Genomic DNA, 22,478 nt, shown 5'->3' with positions numbered 1-22,478 from the left:
AAGCTATCATTATATATTATAATAATTAGCATACAATTTTGAAAGATATGTTTCAAGCTCCTATAAAAAGAAAACCCATCAAAATGAAGCAATTGCAATGTTACCTTCGTTAAGTCTTGCACGCGTGCATTTACAATGTGTAGGCCTGAGTTTAAATTGTATCATTGAGCTGATATGAGGATATTTAAGAGAAATAAGGTAGAATAGTGTGCTGGAGTCTACCCTGAAGCAAGAGAACTCTACCCAAAGACAGTGAAAAACTATGGTACAGAGGTTATGGCACTGTTCAATTAATTGTGTATACATAGTAGCTACCAAAGTGGTGGAAAGGGTCGTCATAAGTGTTGGGAAGAAGATACAAGTAGTTTTCCACTTTTCATCCTCATTTCATCAATTTATTTTATCTCTCAATTTAAAAATCAGAGAAATGCAATAAGTTACAAATTTAGAAACGGAAATTCTTTTTAGTCCTGCTTGCAATTTAGTATCAAAATAAGCCTATTGAAAAAGAAACTTAATTTATTTTTGCCGTTTGATTTGAATCTTTTCGTCTTGTATTTTAGCAGATACAACTAATAATTAGATAGAATATTAATGATAGTGACACCATTAACGTAACGTCCTTACGTATTATACAAACATGACTTCATGACCAACGCTCAAAATCTGGAGTTTAATCTTAAAAAGAAAAAAAAAATAGATGACATCGGGAAAGAAGAAAAACAAACATTATTTCTAACGCATTTATTCAACTTATATTGCCCCGTTTGACTTTATGAAACTTCACCAATATATATCGTTTTTATCCACAACGAACGATCCTTGAACAACAAAGTAGACATGCGGTCTGCGGAAGAAGACACCGTGACACGTGAAATCTACTCCACCGGTAGTTCGAAGGTGATTGTAAGGTTCTTCTTTTAGGTGATTTTGTTATGTTTTGGTGAGAGAAAGCACGAACCTTCTTAAACCAAATGATGTAAAATGTCAACAACCCCCATCCTATATAAATGACGGTGCAAGTCCACTCCTACCGTCCTGTTGTTTAAAGGCTTTAAAGGTTAAAGGCGGCCCATGAATGGCAGAGGTAAGGGATTGATTGATTGATTTCATTGGTTGATTTGAGGTTTTCTGGCTTCCTGACATCTAAGGTCAGGGAAGCCGAGGAGATACGGGACAGTGACATTGACCTGTCAAGCAGGACAATCCCCTAGAGACTGACCATAAATACATATGATCAGCCCCCTGGGTATATGTATGATAGCGGCGACCTATATGTATTATTATGGATAACTTAGAATACGGCAGTGTAAGGGGGTCGCAGGCCCCCCTCCGTAAGGTATATAGGTAAGTTCACGGCTTGTAGGCTAGGTTAGGGGGGAAAGTTTAGGTCCATCTTTAGTCTCCGCATGAGGAACTGGCTGCTGATATACAAAGGCTCCCAGCCCCCAAGCTAGGACCAAGGACAAGACCAGGCAATGGCAGCTGATGACTAAGTGGAGAGACCTATAGGCTCCCCCCCCCTTCCTTAGCTCACAAGGAGGGTGAGGTTGCAGTGATCAAAGGAACTAATGAGTTGATATTTGTTACCAGCATTGGTTTTTGCCTGTGGATCTTCAGTTGTATATCCCAGCCTTCTGCTTGTTGAAGTTTTTCCCTTTCCCAGGAGGTGCATTAGGTTAGGTTGGTTGTATATGGTAAAGCTCTTTGCTATGCTAGGACATTTCTTCCTGGTTAGGTTGATGTATTATGTGATATTGAGTGTTATTTTTCACTATTTGCAACATCTAGTTCTGGAAAATTTACAGGTTAATATGTGATAGTTTAATTGCTAGCGAAATTGAAATTCCCTATAAGAAATAGACGAGTGCTGGCTAGTTTGTTGCTTTTCTCTATATGTTTAATGGGGGCTGGGTCATAATAACTTACGTATCGGTCGATTTAAATGTGAAGTATGTTTTTAAATATAAAACTTACTCACTGGTTATATAATGGCTAAAGTCCCTGACGCCTCGGCAGGAAATTCAAAATCTCGCCCGCGGCTTAGCACAGATATTCCAGGTGTACCCCAACGCCCTCGCGGTACAACAGGTAGAACTACACTCAACCAATTCAGATTTTTCCTGCCGGCCATAGCTGGCTGTTCTATTGGAAATTCTCTCTCGTTTTCTTACTCTGTTTGGACGTTATTTGGTGATGTATTAACGTTTTTGAGTTTTGGCTTTTGCATATTTGTTTTATTTGATCTGTGATCACGTTTTTATAACTTAAAAGGTAGGGTTAGAAGGTTTTTCAACTTTTTTTAAACCTTACGAAAGCATAGGGGCGAAATGTAAACATTTCGTCCATTGATGACGTCACAGCCTCTTCGTAGGCTAAAAGTCCGTCTTCCTTTTTACAAAGAATATAAGTGAATATGCTTTTTAAGTATTAAGTTATAGTTGTTCCAACACGAATACTTACCTCGAACTACTTTCTTAGGAGTTACCTGTAACCTCCTCTCTACCGACCAGAGTTTTTGTGTAGTGTACCCCCCACCCCGTTTTCTAAGGAGGCCTACCCCTGGCATTAAGGAATGTGCCCCGAGGGTAGGCTTATCGTAGGTCGATGTCCGGCCGGGTCAGCTTCTTCAGTAAGTTCTCTGGTCGCGACGTGTAAACACGTCGCCCTCGTTCTCTATCGATCCTTTGTGTGCGTTCTAAGTGCCCCACGTGTTCCCCGCGTGGTAACTTGTGTTTTCCTGTGTACTTTTCCCGGGTGTTCCTGTGTGTTCACCTTCCACCCGTGTGCTTACCCAGTGTATTCCTTGATTCCCTTCGTACTTGTGTCTTGCTTGTGTGCATTATGGAGCAAATCCGCCGTTGTCCGGGGCCTAGGGCCGGTAAATCGTGTGGAGCGTTCCTCTCCAAGCCTGAAGTGGACCCTCACTCCCTTTGCTCCTCCTGTAGGGGAAGGGTTTGTTCGTCAGCAGATACGTGCCCCGAGTGTATAGGCTGGAGTGATATCCAGTGGGTACGTTACGGTACGAAAAAGAGAAAATCGGCTAAACGTTCCCCCAGAAAAGCTAGTGTTACTTCGCCGCTACCATCACCCAGTGAGAGGTCCGACGGGGCCTCTGTTTCGCCGTCCCCTACACAGAGTAGGGGACGAGGTAAGTCTGTCGTAGAGAAGGAACAAGGCGACCTTCCCCAAGAACCTAGTGAAAGTGCAGTGCCGATTGCGGGCCCTTCAAGGGCTAGTGAAGAACCCAGTAGTGCGTCCGGAGAGTCGGCCCTTGTGCTCGGGGGGCACGTGTCCTCCGATGACCCCTTGTGGGGTAGTAATGCGGTGTCTGTGTCTTCGCCGCTCTCGTGGGCCTGTGCTTCAGGGTCTTCGGTAGGCGGAGACAACCAGAAGAAGTTACTATCTTCGGGTAATGATGCCTTCGGTTGGAGGCTTCCGAAGACGCTTGGTAGGTCACCCTTAAGGATGGAAGTGGCCCTGGACCCCTGGCTCCCTAGCTTGGAGCGCCTTGAATCGTTCCCGGCCCCCCTCACGGAAGTCCCCGAAGATTTCCTTCAGCCGTCGACTTCGGGCACTCAACGCGTGAAGAAGTCCCCCGCGGTTCCCGCTACCGGCCGACATACAATAAGTACTGTGTCGTCGGGATCGTCGGATGATTATTTCTCGTCGGGTGAGGAAGTCAGGAGAAAACACCGTCGTCGGAGGGAGCGGTCCAGGAGCAAGCGTTCCCGTTCTAGGTCGCGCTCCAGGTACAGTAGCAAGCGCTCCCGCTCCCCAGGACGCAAGTATAGGAGGGGTAGGTCTCCTGATGGCGACTGGGTCTTCGTACCCTGGGACTCAAGGGTGCTTTGTTCCCCGGACCGCCGGTCCAGAGAGTGTTCGCCAAGGATGCCGTCCTCAAAACACGACCTTGACCCTCGCAACCAAGCTCGCAGAAAGGACTCTACAAGAAGGCATAAGTCCTCGAAGCCTCCGGTTCACCCCGCCCAGCGGGGGGAAACGCGCTTCTTGTCAGGCGGCCTGGCCGAACCAGCTCAGCTGGTGCGGCCTTCGGGTCGGAAGGAACGGTTCCCGCTGCCGGGTCAGCCCACGGGAACCGCGTCCTCGGCACCCAGAGCCCTTGAGCGGACGAGAGTCCCCGCTGAATCAGCGATGCCTGCGTTAACCCAGGCCCCTGGTGCGGACGTCCCCGCAGATGAAATCCAGTACCTCGGTAGGACGGCACCCCTGGCCCAAGAGCTAGACGTCCAGTCGGTGTGCCCGGTAACCCAGCTCCCCGACCCCAAGCCGAGACCTCGGCTGACGGAAGGGAGGGTTCACCAACGGAGGACTCGGCCTATAGGAGGGTGGTTGGTCTTATTAGAAAGCACCACAAAATTGAGGAACCTACAGCTACGGACGAGGATTACTGGAGGTCAAGCCTGTTAAGGATTATGCAGACCCCTACCCAACCTAAGACGTCTCTAGCGCTTCCTCTAGCCCGAGATCTGGTCCTAGGGCAGGAGTATGTAGACAAGGTGGTGGCTAGTAATGCCGAAGCCCCCAAAACCCAAAGTTCCTCAAAATTGCTCCAGGGCCTCAAAACTCAGGGCAAAGTATATGTGCCGGAGGGGCGTCGCCCAGGCCCCTGTAAAGTGGAGTCATCCATCGACATCCTGAGTCAGGGCGTCTCAGATGATAGGGCCTCTTCGGCCCCGGTCTGTTTCTCGCCAGCAGAGGCCTCCATGATGGAGGAAATGTCGAGAGATTTAGTGAACGTCTCCTCTTGGCTGGACTGGTGGGCTTCCACCTTAGTAGGGGTACAAGCCTCATTCGACCCCGCGGACCCTGACCAGCAAGGCCTCCTGAGAGACCTTATTACCTCCGGGGGTAAAACCCTAAAATTTTTAACTTTCCAGTCGCTCGCCCTGACGGCTAACTGGGTACTCCGTAAGAGAGACACCGTACTGACGAAGGTGTCCCGGAAGGTACCAGACAGGGAAGCGCAGGCCATACGGAGCTTACCCTTGTGGGGAGAGTCCTTGTTTCCCCTGAAGGAACTAGAGACCATCGTGGAGAAGGTCTCGAAGAAGAAGGAGTCTAACAACCCCAGACCTACGCCTTCTAGGAGACCGCCCTACAAGAGGTCCGTCTCGGATAGTGCCGCGACGTCCCAAGCCTCTCCCAGCACTACGAGGAGAGAGGCTCCCTCTTCCTCCTGCTCCTCAACGCCTCAGCCCCCCCACAGGGGAGCTCCAGCGCCTTCAAGCTCCTTCAGGTCGGGTTACTCTGCCTCTAGGAGAGGCCGATCAGGCTGCTCCTCCAGAAGAAGATAGAGTGGGAGGCCCCCTATCCCCGCCAAAGCCTCGGGTTGGGGGATGCCTCAGACTTCATTGGCAAGCATGGAAGGCTCACGGAGCAGAGCCTTGGACAGTGTCCGTACCAAAGGAGGGCTACAGACTACCGTTCTTAATGGAACCACCCCTTCTTATCCCGGCCAGCCGGGCGGAATGGCTAGCTCCCAGAGACCCGTTGAAGAGGACCGCCCTTCAAGAGGAGGTGTCCTCCATGTTAGAGAAGGGCGCCATGGTAGAAGTTCTTCTCCCAGGACCGGGTTTCTACAGTCGTCTGTTCCTGGTAGAAAAAGCGACGGGGGGTGGAGACCGGTTATAGATCTGTCGGCTCTCAACAAATTCATCAAGAAGACGGACTTCAAAATGGACACTCCGAAGTCAGTCCTGCTGTCCTTGAGGGAGAAAGATTACATGATGACCATAGACCTCAAGGACGCATACTTCCAAATTCCGGTCCACCCCTCGAGTCGAAAGTTTCTCCGGGTGAAATGGGGTTCCCAGATCCTGCAATTCAGGACCCTTTGCTTCGGATTGTCAACAGCGCCCCAGGTGTTCACAAGAGTCTTCACGACTGTCTCAGTGTGGGCTCACGAACGAGGCATTCGCCTCATCCGATACATGGATGACTGGTTGCTTCTTTCTGCCTCAAAGGGCCTCTTGGAGGAACAAGGGATGAAAATCCTCCAGTTTTGCAAGGATCTGGGCATCGTAACCAACCCGGAGAAGTCAAACCTATCCCCATCCACCAGAATAAACTACTTGGGAATGACATTGGATACCATTCTGGGAAAAGCCTTCCCTTCGGAGGACAGAATAAACAACCTCATGAATATCATTCAGCCGTTCCTATCGGAGCGTCCCAGGAGAGCGAAAGACTGGCAGAAGCTGATAGGTCACCTGGTCTCATTGGAGAAACTAGTTCCCCAAGGGAGGGTAAGGCTCAGAGCCGTATAATGGAACCTGAAGAACCTCTGGTGCCAACTGGATTCACAACAAGTTCTAATCCCAGTCCTACCAAACACGAGACCCTCCCTGGAATGGTGGCATTGCCGGTCGAACTCACTCAAGGGGATGCCCTTCGGGAGCGACCCACCCGAGTTACTACTGTTCACAGACGCCTCCAACCAAGGGTGGGGAGCCCATCTCCTCGACGAAACAGCACGAGGGACCTGGTTGGACGAGGAAAAAGAACTCCACATCAATGTCCTGGAGTTGAAGGCAGTCCAGAAGGCTTGCCTACACTTCGCGAGTCTGCTAAAGGGAAACACCGTGGCGTTGATGTGCGACAACGCCATGGTAGTGGCGTACATAAGGAAACAAGGAGGCTTGAAGTCGAAGGAGTTGTGCGATCTCACCATAGAAATTCTAGATTGGGCAGAAGAGAACCAAGTGGTGTTGTTAGCAAGGTACATTCCCGGGAAGAAAAACGTACTGGCCGACGGCCTCAGCAGAGTGGGCCAGATAGTAGGGACAGAATGGTCCCTTCTTCCGGAAGTAGCCAAGCTCATCATCCAACGTTGGGGTTCCCCGGTGATGGACCTCTTTGCAACAAAACTCAACGCCCAACTCCCCGTATATTGCTCTCCTGTACCAGACCCGAAAGCAGCCTTAGAAGACGCCTTTCAGCACAAGTGGGACAATCTAGATGTGTACGCTTTTCCCCCTTTCACGTTGATAAGGCAAGTGCTCAACAGAGTAAGGACAGCCCGAAACCTAAAGATGACTTTGGTAGCGCCCTGGTGGCCGGAGAGAGAGTGGTTCGCGGACCTATAAGACCTGGCGAGTCAACCACCGTGGCCTCTGCCCGACAGGTCAGACCTTCTGCATCAACCTCGTTTTCTCAGGCTCCACGACAACCCACTCTCCCTACGTCTTCACGCCTGGAGACTATCGAGCGGCTCCTGAAGAAAGAAGGATATTCTTCATCCACGGCTAAGAGAATGTCGCTATACCTGAGAAAGTCGTCAGCCGCGGTCTACCAGGCTAAGTGGGCCTCCTTCACGAAGTGGTGCTCTGAGAAGCGCATTAAACCTCTTAAGGCCTCTGTCCCAGACATAGCAGATTTTCTGGTGTTTCTTAGAGACAAGGTGGGAATGTCAATCCCAGCCATAAAAGGGGTTCGGGCCGCCTTAGGCTAAGTCATCCTCCTGAAGGGCATCGACCTGGGGGCCTCGAGACACATAGCGATGCTTGTCAAGAGTTTCGAGCAGTCCTGCCCCCCACAGGCGAGTAGGGTGCCCCAGTGGGACTTAGCCAAGGTCCTGAAGATGTTGTGTGGTCCCCCCTTTGAACCTTTGAAGGATATCGTGGACAGAGATCTCACCCTCAAGGCCGTCTTCTTGCTGGCCTTGGCGTCCGCTAAGAGAGTGGGTGAGATCCCATGGTCTGTCATATGACGTTTCTCATTCGAAGGGGTGGAAAGAAGTATCCTTCAAGTTCGTGCCTTCTTTTGTGGCTAAGAATCAGAACCCAGCAGTCTGGGATCCGAAGTTCGAAGGTTTCTCAATACCTGCCATCCCTAGGACGAGTAATGCAGAAGATTTGAAATTATGCCCTGTACGGACAATTAGAAAATACCTGGAAAGAACAGCTCATCTCCGCCCAGGCATCAAGAGCCTCTTCGTATCCACAGGTATTAATAAGAAACAAGTGTCCAAGAACACCATTTCCTTCTGGTTGAGACAAGTTATTGCCAGAGCCTACAAGGAAGAAGGCATAGCAGTGCCAGGCACCCCCCGACCTCATGACATCAGGGGCCTGAGCACCTCCTTAGCCTTTGAGAAGAACATGGCAGTGGGTCAGATCCTGCTAGCAGGTACTTGGTCGAACCAGTCAACCTTTACTGCCCATTACCTCAAGGACTACTCGAGGAAGTCCTTAGACGGGTTCTCCATTGGAACAGTCATCTCCGCCCTCCAAGCGGTGTAACGGTAAAAGCCCCAGGCGCAATCACGGCTAGCAACCGGTAGGCACAAGTGCGGTTTCCTTCCATCCTACCCAGTTGCTTCCTAGCCTGATACCATTGGATAACACATTCTTCACGACTACGCTACTGGAAGAAGCATCAGAAGAAGTTTTTCAAAGGGTGAGTACTTAGACACTAACGTGAACTCTTGTGTAGTTACCCTCGCATCCGTTTTCTAGTAGGTACCGTTATCCCTGGGCCTCTTGGCCTCCGCTTCCTGGGTCAGGGGGTCAGAATAGCACTCCCGCCTCCTAAAGTGTAAGTCTCCTAAGAAAGTAGTTCGAGGTAAGTATTCGTGTTGGAACAAATCAAAAATTTTAAGTAATTTTTATTTTTCCTAACATACTTACCGAGAACTACTTTCGGGTAATGGCCCTCCCTTCCTTCCCCGAGTGCCTTCTCTTCCCTTGTAAGCATTGTGCTAATCCAATAGAACTTACTGAAAAAGCTGACCCGGCCGGACATCGACCTACGATAAGCCTACCATCGGGGCACATTTCTTAATGCCGGAGGTAGGCCTCCTTAGAAAACGGGGTGGGGGGTACACTACACAAAAACTCTGGTCGGTAGAGAGGAGGTTACAGGTAACTCCTAAGAAAGTAGTTCTCGGTAAGTATGTTAGGAAAAATAAAAATTACTTAAAATTTTTGATTTGTTCCAACACGAATACTTACCTCGAACTACTTTCTTAGGAGACTTACACTTTATCCTTTTAATAGTTTTCTTTAGATAATCTTTGATCTGTTTGCAAAGATTAACTAGCGTTCAGTTTATTTTTGTTACGCAGTAGTCAGTATCGTTACGATGTTACAATATATTGTAGCGATTTTATGAATAAGTACATTCTTCTTATTTCTCAAGTTTTAAGTTGTACTATATAAAAGGAACTTTTTATTTTGCAATTTATTGGTTCTTTCAGTATTTTTTCTTTAGTCAGAGATTAAAGGAAGTTACAGTTTAGTTTATTTTATACGATGCAGTATTCTTTACAATTGATGTAGCGCACGATTCTATGTATCGTGTTGCCTTGGTGGTTTTTGGAATACTAAAATTGTTCGTATATTATTTGTAGATGTTCCAATGGTGCGAGTGATGATTCGTCTTTTATTGGAACCCCTTCATTTAAGGGTTTATTTTAATTTATAAATATACAGTATCTATTAAGGTAATATTTGATATTTAATATTTTGTTACATTTATATGGGATTCGGTACTTTTGCATTCCCATACAAACACTATTGTCCAGTGACAGAATTATTAGTCTCTCCCTACGGAGTTCATTTCGTTTGAGAGAGCTTATACTTTGGTTTTCAGGTAAGTGTGAAACTATCTTGTGCCAAAGAGTAAAGTGCAAATTTTTTAGTGATAAATTGTGCAGTGCTTCTACTCAGACCTGCCGTTATCCTAGCCTTAGACCTCTGTCGAGCTCCCGGACCCAGGGGAGAATTTAAGTTGAACAGCGAAAGGAATCGAGAGGGTAACCAGGCGTTACAGTCTTTTAAGACCCGAACTGAAGTCCTCTCGAGCGTTTTCTGTCGATCACCAGAACGCTCACCCTCGCTATAGATAAAGCGAGGTATTAGTGTTTTCAAAGGCGCTAAGCTGAAAACGAAATTAGATTCGTTCTGCGTGTGTTACGTTTCATGCGGCGCGGACGCAGTGCCGCCACCTCCACCTGATGGGTGTCGTCTCTCGACTGTGGCAAGCGCTATGGATCGACGAAGATAATGCTGAATACGTTTCGCCTAAGGTTGATCCTTGATCTTTGCAGTTAGGCATGAAACAGCATCTATCTTCGTTTATGCAGTCTTTTCTGCTTGCCGTTAACAGTGCGGTTGGGTGTCTCGATTCCGGTCTTTGACACGGTCGCACAGGCGACGTGTCTTTAACGGTGAGGACTCGTTGTCGCACAGGCGGCCTACCAACCGCAATGTTCAATGGTGGGACAAAGTGGATGCATTACTTCGATTACCTGCTCAACGCAAACCGACTGCTCATAGCGCCTAGTATCAGTCTAACCAGACGCATCGACGTTCGCCAGGCCTGCGAAGTGTCGTCGGAACGGTGCGGCAACAGAAACGGAACGTCAACGGAATAGAGCGAAGCGCTACGTCAGTGTGGACGCTTCAGCGTCAGTGTGGACGCTTCAGTGTCAGTGTGGACGCTTTCAGTGTCAGTATGGACACTTCAGCGTCAGTAGGGGCGCTTCAGTGCCAGTGTGGATGCTTCAGCGTCAGTGTGGACACTTCAGCGCCAGTGTGGACGCTTCAGCTTCAGTGTGGACGCTTCAGCTTCAGTGTGGACGCTTCAGCTTCAGTGTGGACGCTTCAGCGTCGGGGTGGATGTTTCGCTACCTATGACAATAGACTTTGATGTCTACCTGATCATGACCGTCTAGTGTTGAGTTATTGTTGCTCCAGGCGCTATATTAAGAAATAAATCTTAACTAGAAAGATTTATTCTCGGACCAAGGCCTGCTGGGCTAACTCTTGGTTGGGAGAACTAGAATTAAAACCTCTTAAGTATTGAGGTCTGAATTCAGAATCATAAGTAGTGGATTCCTAAGAATCAAGACTTCTCTTCCTAGGATAGAGATTGTAAAAGGAAATGAATAACTTTCAGAAACTCATGAAAATTTTTCTAGAGAGTTTCTCTCATATTTTTTACCTGCTGCTCCTCGTTCCGACTTCAGAGTTTTCGCTAGATGAGTTGATGGTATCGCTATTTATTTTATTTTATTTTTATTACTAGCCAGCTACAACCCTAGTTGGGAAAGCAAGATGCTTTAACCTAAAGGGCTCCTTTAGGGAACGATGGCCCAGTAAATTAATGGTAAAATAAATAAATAAATTAACATTAAATCATTCTCAGAAAAATAACGAACCTTACTGTAGAGATTGATGCAGCGCTTGCAGCTGCAACAGCAGAAAGGGCATTAAGGCCTTTATGAGAATAGAACGTAAAAGTATAGCTCCCACCACGGGCAGTTCTTTTATGATTTAATGTATTATGTTTTTAAACCTCTCGTTAGTGACTCGTAAACATAGCGCAGTGCTCTGGAGGAGGTGTTTGTTCGTGTTCACCTTGCCCCTATTCCTATACCTCTTCCTTACGTTCCAACCCTTGGGAGAAGGAAGGTCGGTAGGCTGAGGTGCTTCGCGGACCTTGTGCATTAAACGTTTGTTCCGCCGAGCGATACTGTTGATGCAGTCCAAGACATCCCTTCTCCACTTTGGAATGATGAAGTAAGGCTCTTTTCTTCGCCTACGATTGTCGAGCTATGACATCAAAACTATGTGACATAGTATCTTGAAAAGAGCGAAGTTAAAATGTCTTGAAGCGATCAGTTCGTCATTGCTATGGTATCATGGATCTTGTAACTGTTTTCTGCGTATTAGAATGCTGTTCCCTGACGAGAATGACGTTCTACATTTTTCCTGTCTACCAGACTAGGAAGTTACTCGTCATGTACGCACTCGAACAGAACTTACCCTTGCAGTAGGCGTTTTTTGATGCTTAAACAGGAAGCAATCGAGTGTGTGTTTTCTTCCGCGAGAGAAGCGGAAGTCAGACAAGTCACATACAATCCTAGCTCTTCCTCTGGAATCTGACGCACTTTCAGGGAGGAAAGACTTTGTTCTCATCGAAGGACGCAAAACCTAGACTTGGTAGTCACCAATCAATATGTTCAAGACCTTTCAGGAGTCGTATCTTTTCTAATAACTTATCCTGCAGTAACTAACGTTCGCCGAAAGTTTTTTCTTTTCGGAAGAAGGCGACGTGTCAGCACCAGAATCGTGTAAGACACATAGTTCTTCGGGGGTAAAAGGTGCTCAGTTTGCTTCTGTTCACACTTCTTCTCCTCCCCCAGTTTGGGGAAATGTCTATTACTTTCTTCTGAGGTCTAGCGACTACTGTTGATGGTATCTCACAGCATTGGATACATTCAGTTCGCGCACAAGGCACGCTTGAAATGCCATAGGGACTCCCAGGTCGCTCACAGGACTGCGGTTGATGTTCTCTCCCGGCCTTCGCCCACGCTTGGGTTGGCGCACTTGCTACCCCGCGAGTGTAGATTTGGTCTGAGCTAAAAGAGGTCTATTTCATCTGTGTTTGGCGTTTACGATTCTTGGGATGGAGAGAATTTTCTCCTAAAAGAGTCTAAGGACTACCATAGATCAAAGAAATGGTTTTCCAATTGGTGTCAGAAGGCATAATTCTCCTATGCTTAGTAATGCTTCCTCGCAGAGATATGCTCGTGTTACGAGAAGCGTTAGAGCGGGTGCTTGTAGCAGTCTGGTCTCTCTCTTACGGCAGACGTCACACAGACTCAGACGCAAGTTCTGGTCTCTCCCTCACGCAGTCACAGACGCCAGTCTGGTTGTATGTTGGACGCTTACAGTCAAAGTTGATCCTTTCAACAAGTTGTCTCATATTCGCGGTCTGCGGGACGCGCGACTATCTCTCATGCCGACGCATGCTACACGCGGACAACTCTCGGCAAACAGTTATGTCTTTCCGTCAATGACCGGACGCTATGCTGTCGCCTCCACGCAGCACGCTGTAGATTTACAACAAGCGGGATACACACAGAGCGCTGTATCCACACGACAAGGTGAACGCATGCAGCACGCTGACACCTTATGGCAATGCAATCACATGCGACATTATGGTCGCATGCTAGACGCATACAGTCAAGTCTTTATCTCACAGCAGTATAAACAGACTATCGTCTCTCCTTCGCGTCTCTCTGACCTCGCAGCTAGCGCTCTCTCGTGTCAAGCTTTGGCTTTAAGTTTGTTGAACACTCACTGATTACGCACGATCAGGTCTTAACTTCACAGCATGAGGTTCACGTTGTTGATGCTTCTTTTCAACAAGCCTAGCTTTAATATCGGTTTCTTGCGACCGATATGGACGCGTTTTGGGAGGCGGTTCTAGATCTTGATTCTCTCTCACGACATGTTGAGTGTAGGCAGCATGCGGGAACCATACTGGACTCATGCTGGGTGCATGCTGGAAGCATGTCTTTAGTCCTTTTACCCGTGTCAGGATCACAAACCCTTTATTTTAAACCATCAAGCTTTATGTCTAGCTGCCTCCAGTATTTCGGAAAACCCCTAAGATCTAGAGGGTTGTTTGAAGGAGACAGCTGAGGCTATCGTTTGTACAAAGGACATTTGCCTCAAGGTTTTCCAACCCAATTAGGGTGTTTTATGGAGTGGTGTACAGCTAAAGCCGGCTCTTCATTTGGTAACTCTAACTCAAGTGGCCTATTTTTTCTTAGACCTTAGAAGTAAACACATTTTTTCCTCCTCGACCATCAAAGAGTACAGGAGTATGCGGGCATCTGTCTTCAGACGCAGAAGATTGGATCTATCAAATAGAGACCTTATAGATCTTCTCGGATCATTTGAGATGACTTGGAGGCGTCAGCAAGATGCGCCAGCCTGAAATTTAGGGTTCGTTTCTGGAGTTTCGCGGTAATGACAGATCCGACCCTTTAAACTTGGTTTCTTTTTAAGGCCTAACTTTGGAGACTTTCTGAGTAAGTCTACCATAGTTGAGAGTAAGTGAAGTTCACTCTTTTAGCAAGAACATGGACTTCACATTGGTTAAGCTATAGGTACCTTGCGACCTGGATTCTTGGTCATTAACAAACATCCTTCTCATCCATAGCCTAAATCTTTCAGGATCACTATCCTCTCGAATTTGGTTTGTGATGGGCTGAGAAGAGTTTTTTGCCCGATTAAAACGCTGAAGTTTTATCGGGACAAGAACAAAGAAGTTAAGAGTCTATTCATGACTCTTGGGTGCACGGTCAAGAAACCTGCGCTATCCATGTCTAAAACACTCCATCATCTCGTATAGACTTTGATTACAAAGGTTCTTTCACACAGTTGGGTGACAGATCATAAGATTTTGAAAGAGTAAAGACTCACGAAGTTAGAGCTGTAGAAACTTCTGTAACTTTTAAACTTAACTGTTCTCTGCAAAGCATCGCATATACAGCCTTGTGAAGGGGTAAACCTGTATTCGCCTTGCATTACTTTTACCGTATCAAGTTTCTTTATGAAGACGTCTACGTTTTGGGATCACTTGTAACAACGAGTGCAGTAGTAGGTGAAACATCCTCCACAACATTTCCCTAAATTCCTAGTACCCCTGTTCTTCTCTTGGAACTGTTATATATATTTTTATGATTGTACGTGAAGATTGGTCGGCAATCTTCCGCAATCTTTGACCCAGTCAGGTGGTCATTTTGTTCCTAGAGAGCACCCGGAATAAGGGTATTAGTTGAGGTCCTGTCATGTTATAGGTGGTTGTACTGTTTGACAGCTCCTAGAGATCATCAGCCCCGAGTGGATCACTGGATCTCCTAAGGATAGCAGACAAAATGAGGCAGAGCATTGCTGTCAGCTTCCTTATCAGGTGAGAACTGCTTAAGTTGTGTATGTAACTCTTAAGTGAATTTCCAATTATGCAGCTGTCTCTGACCCACCACCAATGGGTCTCAATCAGCCATTATATAACCAGCGGGTAAGTTTTATATTCAAAAATTATATTTTCATAATAAAATAAATGTTTGAATATACTTACCCGCTGGTTATATAAGTTTTAGACCCACCCTCCTCCCCTCTAGAGACCATGGGGCATGGAAAATCTGAATTGGTTGAGTATAGTTCTACCTGTTGTACCGCGAGGGCGCTGGGGTACACCTGGCATATCTGCGCTAAGCCGCGCGTGAGATTTTGAATTTCCTGCCGAGGCGTCAGGGACTTTAGCCATTATATAACCAGCAGGTAAGTATATTAAAAAATTTGTTTTATTATGAAAATACAGTATAATTTTTCACTGTAAGTCCATGGTTTACATCCAAGAGACTGAAGAGGACTTATTGCACATGCGTTTTTTCCCATGGATTGCGGAGCTTTCTGTGCATTTACAATGACGTATTTGTCAGGTGGTTTTTTTTAAACCAATTAAAAGCTTACAATTACATTTTCATAAGTTCCCGGATGTTGTTCTACAACAGCCATTTTTTTCCCACCTTTGCCTTCAGTTTTAAGTTAACCACTATCCCGTAAAGATGTCTCGAAGAGTGAACTTACGAGAAGCATATCAATCTATTTCGAAATTTAGTGTAATTTCGTTTATGTCGGCAATTGATTATGATGAAAATTATCTCCGTTCAGTGTAAAGCTATTGTTACTCATGTGAAATTAAAGAACAACAGCGCAATAAGGCCTCAAAGGTCCGATTCTGACTTAATTGTCATGGAAGGCCAGAACATTTTCTACTGCAAAGCTTTTGTAATGATTGAGAAGAAAACATAAAAGGCGACGATGTCAATCATAAAGTAAGGAATTAGTTGTGTTTTACTTTTTCATAATCTAAGGATTTATTTGTGATTTACTTTTAGTTTGTGACCTGGGAAGGGGGATCCGGGGGGCTTGCCCCCGGCTAGGGGTTGTGACCTGGGAAGGGGGTCCGGGGGCTTGCCCCCCCCCGGCTAGGGGTTGTGACCTGGGAACTACTAGGTTAGGTTAGATGGGTTTGTTAGATTCTGTACCCTTTTACAAATCTCAAAATTAAATACAGTAATCAGGTTTTGGCCTATTTTCAACCATTTATATGAACCATATATTTTTCCAACTGGTTATCTTGGGCTTATTTTGTATTTCTGCAAATCACTCGCATATGACATTTCCCCACCCATAAAACCCCGGTTTCCCACTGAGGGCTCCCATAATTATCTTTACATAAGGGGGTCCAAAAACTCATGAACGGGTGGTTTGCCCCAATAATCATGGTCAGAAATGCATAAAAAACAAGATCGCGAGTAGGCAAATATATGGTTCATGTATTTGGCTAGAAATTAAAGTATCATATATTTACCAATAAATGGTAAATAGATTGCGTATTGAAGGGTTTTTAAATGGCATTTATTTCGTAACCGAAATACAAACCACGCTATTTAAATAGGGTATTACTTTCGGTGTAGCTGAATGACGAGCCATTAGATTTTTAACGAGGGTTAACTACCCTCTCGCTAGTTATCGGGGGGTAGGGGAGGGGTAGCTAGCTACCCCTCCCCCCTCACACACGGTGAACTGATTCACTTCGCTTTTGGCTCGGGTGATGGTCAGACGTGTCTGCTCTCACCCTCGCATTGACAGCCTTAATCTTTTTTGCTTTCTCTTTCAGTTTATGTGTTTGGAAGTTGGCCTCTCTCCTTATCATGCATAAATGACCTGGTTTTCAATATTAATCTTACCCGATGATCATGTAGCTGTCAACTCCGTTGCCCGACAGAAATCTACGGTCGGGATACGCCAGCGATCGCTTATACAGGTGGGGGTGTACTCACCAGCGCCATCTGTGGTCAGGTACTCCAGTACTTCTTGTCAACAAGACCTCAATTTTTCCTCTGTCGTGCCACCGGCAAGACCTACATGGATACGCTGTTGATTTTGGAGTCTTTTGTTCACGATTTGGTGAAGTATTTGCTCTGAAATTTAGCCTTCGCTGTACAGGAAGCTTTAGCCTTAGCTTAGCAAGCTTTTGGTATTAATTTGATTCATTGGTTAACGATCTTTGCTTTACTTTGGAATTCCCCCTTTGACTACTTCTAGAATTCAAGATGTCTGACACTTCCCAAGTTCCTAAATATAGGCGATGTAGTGTTAGGGCTTGTAATAGGCGTCTTTCGAAGGCCTCTGTTGATCCTCACACCGTATGTTCCAATTGTAGGGGAAAATCCTGTCAATTGGAAGATCGATGTGGGGAATGTGCTGGGCTTTCGGAATTCGATTTTAATGAATTCCTCAGATATACTCGTAGGTTAGAGAAGGAGAGAGATAGGAGGAGTTCTTCTCGCTCTTTGGTTTTTTCCTCGCCCCATGCCCCTCAACCTTTTCCTTCCCCTGTGGTGGTGACCCCCGAACCTGCTACGAGTGCTCAGCCTGCAATGGCTGATATGTTGCGTGCCATTCAGGCTCTCGGTGATAAGGTGGAGTCGTTGGTTAGTGACCGCAATCAGCTCTTGGCGGATGTCAGAGAGCTGAAAGCGAAGAGTGCAGTGGGAAGTGTTAGTGCTAGTGCTGTGCATAGTGTCAGTGTCAGTGTTGCGCATGAGGATACATCTGTGCGTGCCAGTCGTCCTCCCAGTCCGGGACCTCTTGCAAGCTCCCAAGCCCAGGGGAGAAGCAATGTCGAAGGACCAAAGGGTTCGGCGGGACTTGATTGGCGCACAGATGTATCCTCAGTGGTTGCGGACGTATCTGCTAAGGATCGTCCCTTCCACTCCCAGACGAATGAGCCCTTACATTCCTCGTCTGTGGAAGAGGTTTCCAGGAGGAAACGGTGGACTAAGGTCTCACGACCGCTTAAACGTAAAGTCCCTTCAGAGCTAGTCCAACGGCCCAGGTGTAGCCACTGGGTCAGTTCGGACTCGCCGCAGTCATCGGATGACTGCACACCTCCCAAGAGAGGTAGAGTGGTCCCTCAACAGGCCTCTGCTCCAACCACAGTAGACCCTAAGTGGTCCATGCTGCAGACTATGCAGTCTCAGCTTGCGGCTTTTATGCAGGATTATCAGGCAGAGAAGGTTAACATCCCTCCTCCTGTGAGAGCTCCTCCACAGTTGCGCAGTCCTCAGCCCATGCAGCATGCTCTGCAGACCTTACAGCATGAGCCGCATTCCATGCAGCATGAGCCTCATACCATGCAGCATGAGCCTCATCCCATGCAGCATGAGCCTCATACCATGCAGCATGAGCCTCATCCCATGCAGCATGAGCCGCATGCCATGCAGCATGAGCCGCATACCATGCAGCATGAGCCGCATCCCATGCAGCATGAGCCGCATGCCTCACAGCATGCTCTGCATACCACCGCAGACCCTCCCTCACACCGGCCCTCTGCTTTTGTTGTTGCCAGCTCACAGTCTGTCCAGCAGAGGCATGATGATGGATCCGCAGGTACGCATGCACCCGTTCTGCAGGATTCACCCGTTCAGCTTGCTGCTCTGCCTTTGCCTCTTACAACTCAACTGTCGGGTGAGGAGGCTTCTGAGGATGAAGCTGCTCATCTTGATGATCCTCATTCTGATGTTGAAGGACACAAGTCTTCGCCACCCTCCTTAGACTTCCGCAAAGTCCTTGCTTTGTTCAGAGAGTTGTACCCTGAACACTTTGTGTCTGCAACCCCTCGTTCTCCTCCCTCCGAGTTTGCTCTGGGCATGCAGCCTACTGCGCCTGCCTTCACCAAGCTTGTTCTTACCAGATCTTCAAGGAGAGCTTTGAGGGTTATGGGGGATTGGTTGCAGTCCAAGAAGCAACTGGGAAGGACCTCTTTTGTGTTTCCTCCTCCCAAGCTGGCTTCTAAGTCGGGCGTCTGGTATGCCACGGGAGAGGAACCTGGCTTGGGGGTTCCTGCCTCTGCCCAGGCCGACTTCTCAAGTCTGGTTGACTCTCCCCGCAGGTTGGCTATGAGACGTTCGAAGATCTGCTGGTCCCCTACAGATCTTGATCACTTGTTAAGGGGAGTCTTTCGTGCCTTCGAGATATTCAACTTCCTCGATTGGTGTCTGGGAGCCTTAAGCAGGAAGACTGCCCCTTCTGACAAGGACTCAGCCATGCTGATCATGTCCAGCATGGACAAGGCAATACGGGATGGGTCTGGCGAGCTTGCGGCTTCTTATGTATCAGGGGTCCTCAAGAAAAGGGAACATCTGTGCTCCTTCTTGTCTGCTGGTATCACCCCTTGCCAGAGGTCAGAGTTACTTTTTGCTCCTCTGTCCAAGTGTCTGTTTCCGGAAGAATTAATTAAGGGGATGACTGCCTCTCTTCTCCAGAAGGATACGCATGACCTCATGGCTTCTTCTGCACGTAAGGCTAAGACCTTACCTTCCGTGTCTAAACCTTACCGCCCTCTAGCAGTTGATACTCCTGCTTCCAGGTTCATCCCACCCTTTCGTGGCAGAACCTCCAGCAGAGGAGGTTCCCGTGCAGACAGTAACCGTGGCAAGCCCAAGAAGGGTTCCAAGTCCACAAGAGGCAAGTTTTGACTTTCCTCCTCTCCAGACAGCTGTAGGAGCCAGACTCAAGACCTTCTGGCAAGCTTGGGAGAGCAGAGGTGCAGACGCTCAGTCTGGGAAGTGGCTGAGGGAGGGATACAGAATTCCGTTCTGCCGCAATCCCCCTCTAGCTACATCTCCCATCAACCTCTCTCCCAACTACAAGGAGAAGGACAAGAGGCTAGCGTTGCAACAAGAGGTGTCGCTCTTGCTACACAAGGAGGCAGTGGTCATAGTCCGGGACCATCAATCCCCGGGCTTTTACAACCGTCTCTTCCTGGTAGCCAAGAAGACAGGAGGTTGGAGGCCGGTGCTGGACGTCAGTGCGCTCAATGCTTATGTCACCAAGCAGACGTTCACTATGGAGACGACGTAGTCGGTCCTAGCAGCGGTCAGGCAGGAGGACTGGATGGTCTCGTTAGACCTGAAAGACGCATACTTTCACGTCCCCATCCATCCAGACTCCCAACCTTTCCTGAGATTCGTCTATGGAAAGGTTGTGTACCAGTTCCAAGCCCTGTGTTTTGGCCTAAACACGGCACCTCTTGTGTTTACGCGACTGATGAGGAATATTGCGAAATTCCTTCACTTGGCAGACATCAGAGCCTCCCTCTATTTAGACGACTGGCTTTTAAGAGCTCCCACAAGTCGTCGCTGTCTGGAGAATCTCAGATGGACTATGGATCTGACCAAGGAACTGGGCCTCCTGGTCAATTTAGAGAAGTCCCAGCTCGTCCCATCCCAGACCATTGTTTACCTGGGTATGGAGATTCAGAGTCGAGCTTTTCGGGCTTTTCCGTCGGCCCCAAGAATCAACCAAGCCCTAGAGTGCATCCTGAGCATGCTGAGAAGGAGCCGATGCTCAGTAAGGCAGTGGATGAGTCTAACAGGGACACTTTCATCGCTGGCCCTGTTCATCGAGTTAGGGAAACTCCACCTCCGCCCCCTTCAGTGTCATCTGGCTGCTCACTGGATCAAGGACATGACGCTAGAGACGGTCTCAATTCCTGTTTCCGAAGAGATGAGGTCTACTCTAACGTGGTGGAAGAACAGCATTCTTCTCAAGGAAGGTCTTTCGTTAGCTGTTCAGACCCCCGACCACCATCTCTTCTCGGACGCATCAGACTCGGGCTGGGGTGCGACATTGGACGGACAGGAATGCTCGGGAACATGGAATCAGGAACAAAGAACACTCCACATCAATTGCAAGGAGTTGTTGGCGGTTCATCTGGCCTTAATGAACTTCAAGTCCCTCCAGCTAAACAAGGTGGTGGAGGTGAACTCCGACAACACCACAGCCTTGGCTTACATCTCCAAGCAGGGGGGGACTCATTCGAGGAAGTTGTTCGAGATCGCAAGGGACCTCCTCATTTGGTCAAAAGATCGAAGGCTCACGCTAGTAACGAGGTTCATTCAGGGCGATATGAATGTCATGGCAGATCGCCTCAGCCGGAAGGGTCAGGTCATCCCCACAGAGTGGACCCTTCACAAGAATGTTTGCAGCAGACTTTGGTCCCTGTGGGGTCAGCCAACCATAGATCTGTTCGCTACCTCGATGACCAAGAGGCTCCCATTGTATTGTTCGCCGATTCCAGACCCAGCAGCAGTTCACGTGGATGCTTTTCTGCTGGATTGGTCCCATCTCGACCTGTATGCATTCCCGCCGTTCAAGATTGTCAACAGGGTACTTCAGAAATTCGCCTCTCACAAAGGGACACGGCTGACGTTGGTTGCTCCCCTCTGGCCCGCGAGAGAATGGTTCACAGAGGTACTGCAATGGCTGGTCGACGTTCCCAGGACTCTTCCTCTAAGAGTGGACCTTCTACGTCAACCTCACGTAAAGAAGGTACACCCAAGCCTCCACGCTCTTCGTCTGACTGCCTTCAGACTATCGAAAGACTCTCAAGAGCTAGAGGCTTTTCGAAGGAGGCAGCCAGAGCGATTGCTAGAGCTAGGAGGACATCCACTCTCAGAGTCTATCAATCTAAATGGGAAGTCTTCAGAAACTGGTGCAAGGCCAATGCAGTTTCCTCAACCAATACCACTGTAACCCAGATTGCTGACTTCCTGTTACATCTAAGGAACGTTAGATCCCTATCAGCTCCTACGATCAAGGGTTATAGAAGTATGTTGGCAGCGGTTTTCCGCCACAGAGGCTTGGATCTTTCCTCCAACAAAGATCTGCAGGACATCCTTAGGTCTTTTGAGACCTCTAAGGAACGTCGGTTGTCCACTCCAGGCTGGAATCTAGACGTGGTCCTAAGGTTCCTGATGTCATCTAGATTTGAACCGCTCCAATCAGCCTCTTTCAAGGACCTCACATTAAAAACTTTTCCTAGTATGCCTAGCAACAGCTAGAGAGTAAGTGAGATCCACGCCTTCAGCAGGAACATAGGTTTCACATCGGAAACGGCTACATGTTCCTTGCAGCTCGGTTTTTTGGCTAAAAACGAGCTTCCTTCACGTCCTTGGCCTAAATCGTTCGAGATCCCTAGCCTATCCAACTTGGTGGGTAACGAGCTGGAGAGAGTACTTTGCCCAGTCAGAGCTCTTAGGTACTATCTGAAAAGGTCAAAACCTTTACGAGGACAATCAGAAGCCTTATGGTGTGCTGTTAAGAAGCCTTCGCTACCAATGTCTAAGAACGCAGTTTCTTATTACATCAGGCTTCTGATTAGAGAAGCTCATTCTCATATGAAGGAAGAAGACCTTGCTTTACTGAAGGTAAGGACACATGAAGTGAGAGCTGTGGCTACTTCAGTGGCCTTCAAACAGAACCGTTCTCTGCAGAGTGTTATGGATGCAACCTATTGGAGAAGCAAGTCAGTGTTCGCATCATTCTATCTCAAAGATGTCCAGTCTCTTTACGAGAACTGCTACACCCTGGGACCATTCGTAGCAGCGAGTGCAGTAGTAGGTGAGGGCTCAGCCACTACATTCCCATAATCCCATAACCTTTTTTAACCTTTCTCTTGATTGCTTTTATTGTTGTTTTTGGGTTGTACGGTCGGCTAAGAAGCCTTCCGCATCCTGGTTGATTTGGCGGGTGGTCAATTCTTTCTTGAGAAGCGCCTAGGTTAGAGGTTATGATGAGGTC

The 22,478-nt window shown here is 47.7% G+C and overlaps 1 protein-coding gene across 3 annotated transcripts in view; it reads left to right on the top strand.

Moving 5' to 3' along the window:
* The first annotated feature begins 782 nt into the window (after positions 1-782).
* sud1 (Prolyl 3-hydroxylase sud1) overlaps positions 783-22,478 on the top strand; it is a 189,167-nt gene continuing 167,471 nt past the window's right edge. The window contains exon 1 of one of the 3 annotated variants that reach the window (XM_068393563.1): positions 783-900. The gene's annotated coding sequence lies outside the window, so the exon portion shown is untranslated. The other 2 variants (XM_068393566.1, XM_068393565.1) reach the window with 2 other exon arrangements.

Source organism: Palaemon carinicauda, chromosome 19, assembly GCF_036898095.1.
Source record: "Palaemon carinicauda isolate YSFRI2023 chromosome 19, ASM3689809v2, whole genome shotgun sequence".
Lineage (NCBI taxonomy): Eukaryota > Metazoa > Arthropoda > Malacostraca > Decapoda > Palaemonidae > Palaemon > Palaemon carinicauda.
The sequence above is the reverse complement of the archived record's forward strand: the minus strand, read 5'-3'. Positions and strand labels throughout refer to the sequence as shown.